Genomic DNA, 5740 nt, shown 5'->3' on the forward strand with positions numbered 1-5740 from the left:
CCTCTCTCCCGCTCTCCTCTGTTTCCCTTTCCCTTCTCTGCACGGTGTCGGCAGGGGCTCTCACTCACTCACACATGCATACACACACACTCACACACGCGCAGGCACACACACACACAGTGGCTGAACTCCGGACGCCTCAGCGACAGAGCCCACGCAGGCAGAATATCCCCATCATGCCGCCGCAGTTCTCCTCTCTGGCTTTTTCCTCTTCTGCGTGTGTGTGTAGAGAGAGAGGGGGAGAGCCAGACAGATACAGAGAGAGGAGAGAGAGATTAAGCGAGAGGGGGAGGGAGCACAGGAGAGAGCAGAGGGAGGAGGGAAGGTTGCAGTGGAGAAAGTACTGCTCTGGTTTTGGCTACATCTGGCAGGTTTGTGCATCATCCCTTTATCAGTTAAAGCCGTTTTGTCTGTGACCTCACTTCCGTGGAGACCATATGCACATCAAAACTTACTTTTCTTCCTCTCAAACTCCAACTTTGAATGGATCTGTTCACTGCACTTTTCCTCACAGCTCTGCGTGCAAAGTGTTTGTCTCTCGAGAAAGACGCCGACTGATGTGTTTATGAGGCTCGCCAGACTGCATGCACGCCCGTGCATTGGTTGTTGCCTGGCGTCTCCATAGAGTGATGCTCGTCATGTATTATCAACCTTGAGAGTTTCCATTCACCTTGTTGTATCAGTTTCATTGAGTCCTCACAGCTCTTTTCTTTGTGTGGGAAGACGATTCCATCTGCCTGTTCCCCTCTCAAGAGCTTGTTTGCCTGATCTCATTTTTTTTTTGTCCATCTGTTATGGGCTAGTTAGTAGTTAACACTGTTTGTGCAGGAGAAGACTAATTTTTCATCTGGGAATGTGTCTTCTTGGACTTGGATTTGTAGTGTACCATTGTAGTGTTCAATGAACAAAATCAGGAGGGGAGGGTAAAAGTGGAGCTGTAAATGCCTGGTTGGATGTTTTTGGAGCCATAGCTCGCCTTCACTCTCTCACAGGGAAACCCCTAGTTCTTCTTTAAGTCCCAGGTACCATGGTAATGAGCTACAGCTCTCCAGACCGCGACTGCTGCTACTGTATGTGTGTGTGTGTGTGTGTGTGAAAGTGTAGGTGTGTGTGATATTTTTATGTTTACCGGTGATCAGCAGATACACAGCGTTTGGTAAACTGGCAAAAACACTCACCATTCAGATCCATGTGTAGTTTGTATTAGGGTTGGGCCGATACACAATGCCATCGTCCATCATCGATGGCTGACAGACATCACTACATAGAGGCATCCTGATTGTAAAACCCCCGCCCTCTCAAATTTTCACATTATAACACACTGTGAAAGCATTTTTAATGACCACGAACATTCTTCTTATTGTTTTTAAGTATGCTTTGCACCCACCTCGGAATTCTCTTCTCCCTACATTCACACACCTACACCTCAGGTAAACACCCCGGCTTGCCCCGCCTCTCTGTCTCTCACTCCCACATCTGCTGTATTTTCTCCATCAGCAGTATGTTTTATAAAGTTGCCTAAAAGACTGAGAACTTGTCTTTTTTCCATTTATTTCCACCCGCAATCCGTTATCACGGCAGCAGGTGAGCCGCACATCGGCTTATTAATGACGCAGCCTATCAAACAAATGAAACCAACATCTGCACCCTGTGTGTTCACTGCTGCTTTACCTGGTCCGTGCGTAAAATATCCACCACGACTTGTAACACAACTTAATAGTCTACCAATTTTTTTTAACCAAGTGAAGTCTGCGCGAGAACACATGCACATAAGACGACTACTGGCCCCCTCGCGATGACATCGTCCATCCCGATGATTCATTGTAGACATCGTCCGATGGAAACTTTGTAGACATCGCCCAACCCTAGTTTGTAAGTGTTGTTTGGTATAAACTACAATTAAGTAATTTGGAGTCATTGGGGGTTAACTGTCATTTTGGGGGAAATGAAATCCATTTGTCAAATTTAAGTTCTTGTAAAGATTTTAGTTCTGTCAGAGAAATAATTATACATAAGAAATGAATACAAAACCATACACCCTTATATGGAAATCAACTTTAATCCATTTTAAGCCATCTTGCTTTAGATAGCAACTTAGATGGAACCATAGTGCATTAATCTTTCTTTAGTAAACGCAAGCTCTCATGTAATATTAATATCTTTCATCACTCTGAGCTATCCAGTTGTTAATATGACACTTCTTATTATTACATCTTGTTGATGACTAAATTATTATTTAGTTCTTTCACGTTAGGGACATTTCGCTGTTGATACTAAATTGTTAACAAGAAAAATGTCTCTATGGGATCCTTCCTTATTATTGGAAAATCTTTTCTCATCATCATTAAATCCTGCTTGCTGTTGTGACGTCTTTCCTCATTTTCTAATTTTGTAATTTAGCATTGTGCAACTGGTATTAAACAAGTTTATGACACAAGATATTGGTGACCTAAAATGAATGAAGCCTTAATATGAATTTAAAAACTATATATGTTTTTAGCTAGAAATTGAGAGCAAGAGAGAGTATATGAAAGTAAGATATGTTGTGAAATGGGGAAAAAAAAATGGTGTTTTTTACCCCAATATGCCAGTCATCACAGAAATATAATCAAACTGCAATTTTATGTATCTTTATTAATGGGTAGATGAAAGGAGGTGTATGTATGTGTGTATATATGTATATATATATATGTGTGTATATATGTGTATATGTGTGTGTATATATGTGTATATGTGTGTGTGTGTGTATATGTGTGTGTGTGTGTGTATATGTGTATATATGTGTGTGTGTGTATATGTGTATATATGTGTGTGTGTGTATATATATGTGTGTATATATATGTATATATGTGTGTGTATATATATATATGTTTTGTTATTCTTTGTTCATCCCCTTGCCTCATCTCGCTTCTCTACAACGTGACATAAAACCCCCCAGCTCCCTGACTGACTGACTGCACCTTCAAGGTGCTGAACACTGCATTCACACTTACAACACAGTTTTATGAAACTGGCTTCTTGTTTTGGAGTGACAGGAACACATCTGCTTCACAACCTTGTTATTGCTCTGCAAGGCAACAGCAAGCTGCAGGTTTGACACAGGAGGAAGCTGAATAAAGATTTGACCTTGGACCATTTCTCTGCTTGGCAAGTGTTTTAGATTTGAACCCGGGGTTAATACCATTTGTTTAATGGGAGGTAATGTCTACTCTATGTGGGGTTGGAAAAGGCTTTGCTGCTTTCTTTTATTGGAATATTTTATTGGAATCTGCTGAGTGATCTGCTTGTGTAAGCAAACAGTTTCTCAGGTGGATAAACCGGTGGCAGCGGACCAGTCACTGGAGTGACTCCTCTCCTATTGATTTCATTACCTCAAAGCCAAGCCCTCGGGGACTCCTATGTGATGTCCTTGTCCTTGGCATTTATGATATACACAGTGCTGTGGTCAAAGGCAGATCAAAACCCAAACCTCAAATTTTACTGCTGGGCCAGATGGGATTGCAAATATTCCTGGTTCAGTTCTGCAAAAGTATATCAACTGTCAGTAGAAGATACATGCAAAATGGGAATCAAATCTTACAAAGATATTAGAAAATATGAAATACAGCAAAACATAACAGAATTTTGCCATTGACTCAGGTGGAACAGAGATGAGAAGACATGAAACATACAAAAACATCTCTTCTATTGTACACAAAGCATTTATATCATTCTGCCACTTCCCTCCACCAGAGAGCCTTAAAAAACAAACAGTGGAGGCAAGGTAGGGTGTACGTAAATGCAGCATCCCCAGTTCAAATCCAATTGCCCTTGTTTCATGTTACTCGCCTCACTATCACCGTAATTCATTCACTAAAAAGCACGCATGTCCTCTTGCATGTAAAGCAGTAATGAAATGCAAAGATGTATTAAAGTTACTTGTGCTTGATTGTCACATCCTATTGAATATACTCCAATGTGTATAAAATATTAATGGACACATTCCTTCTGTGGTTTGAGAACGGAGTTGTTACTGATTCCACAGCACAGGAGCGTTCTTATTGCCCTCCCCGCCTCACACTGCTTTTTCCTCTGCTCATTATGCTGTCACACTCATGTCATACTGCTAATTGGTGTCGTATGTCTTAGCGTTACACAGTGGAATAGGAAACTATCTTTGTTGGACCACCACCCTCACCCCCTATAGCTTAGATTTCCCTCTTTTTCTCATTGCCCTTGTTTTGTGGAAATGATACCTGAAAATCTGGTATGACTCTCCTTCCCCAAAATGAACACATGTTTAGGTGCACTTCTAATTCCCAATTAGGGTGTTGAGTGTCATATCTGTATGAAACTGTATTACTAGATGGAGAAGAAAGCTGTCAGTTTATGGTAGCATAGATCTCTCGGCTATCGTGAAAGAGAATGGGAAAGTTTTATGTGTGTGTGTGTGTGTGTTTGTGTGTGTATTTCAGCTGACAGGCTGATGTGTCTGCTGTGCAGCAACACTGCCCCAGCAAGTCTCAGTGTGAGAGGCAAAGCTAAAAATGTGCTTGGGAGATACGTCAGCAAGAGTCTGTCCCCATCTGCTGCAGTCTTTTGGTCTTTTTTATCAAACGTGTGTACAAAGTTGGCTCCAAGCCTGTCATCTTTGTTTTAACTTGCATGACGCAAGTTATAACAAAGTAAAGCTCAGCAAAAGCATGCAAATTATATGAGTGTGGTATAATGTCAAAATGTTATCTTATTAAGGTTTAGAGTTGATAGAAATATAATGTGAGGGTATCTCCAGTTTGCTTTGAGGAAATTTGGAATGACAAAGTCTACTCATTTTTCCAGAAATGCCAAAAATGTTCTGGCCCATGGCGGTGACTTGATCTGAAGCAGACCCAGTGACCGCCATGGGCTAATTCAGTGTTGGCCACCTCTAACCACAATATTTAAAGCTGGTTCTGACCTTTAGTAACAAATAGTCAGCTATCTGGGCAGCGTATTATGGCTTCAAGACAAGACGACATATTATTGATGTACAAGGTCCCCTTCATGCTCCAGCCTATTCTCACAATCAGAAGGATGGCCTTGCGATGGTCAGTAACATCTATTTTCTTTCCGGAGAATGATGTATGCTTTGCATTGGACACACACAGATTTCTTTTGAAAGAAAGTCGCCTTGGCTCAGTGAAGTTTCCTGTATAAATTAAGGTGTCTGGTCAAGGCAGTATTGTGCTTTGATGTATCAGAGTGTGAAAAGTGCTTCCTCAAGCTTGTCTAAGTTGGATGCTGTCTGAATGAATGGCATAACGGGTCACTTTCATGGCTGGCTGCCCAGGTTTGCCGTAGTTATTATTTATCCTTATGTATTCTGAAGTGTTTATATGGACGTCACAATGCATTATGGTAAATGCTGCTGAAGAAGAAAATTAAGTGTGAATGGTTTCAGCTGGCTTTGAACAGGTCCTCTACTCATTTCCACTGGCTGACCTGCCTCCCTGCCACCTTGTTGGCCTGATGTTGGAGCCAAGTGGGCTCGCTGTTGAATGCTGCAGCAGTGGCCAATACCTTGCATGTGTCAGCTCTGCCTCCCTTTGACAAGCCAGTGTGAAAAGTGCTCAAGTGCTGCTGCCTTTCCAGCCTCTCTGTTCTTTGCCTGCTCTCTCTCTGTGTGTGTGTGTGTGTGTGTGTGTGTGTGTGTGTGTGTGTGTGTGTGTGAGAGAGAGATAGTGGTGTGTAGAGAAAAGGAGGTGGACAGATGGATTTACCC

General features: G+C 41.9%; 1 protein-coding gene across 1 annotated transcript in view; it reads left to right on the forward strand.

Annotated features, from left to right (window-relative positions):
• dock1 (dedicator of cytokinesis 1) overlaps positions 1-5740 on the forward strand; it is a 186306-nt gene that overhangs the window by 105391 nt on the left and 75175 nt on the right. The gene's annotated exons all lie outside the window — the stretch shown is intronic.

The sequence above is a fragment of the Micropterus dolomieu genome, linkage group LG14, assembly GCF_021292245.1.
Source record: "Micropterus dolomieu isolate WLL.071019.BEF.003 ecotype Adirondacks linkage group LG14, ASM2129224v1, whole genome shotgun sequence".
Classification (NCBI taxonomy): Eukaryota; Metazoa; Chordata; class Actinopteri; order Centrarchiformes; family Centrarchidae; genus Micropterus; species Micropterus dolomieu.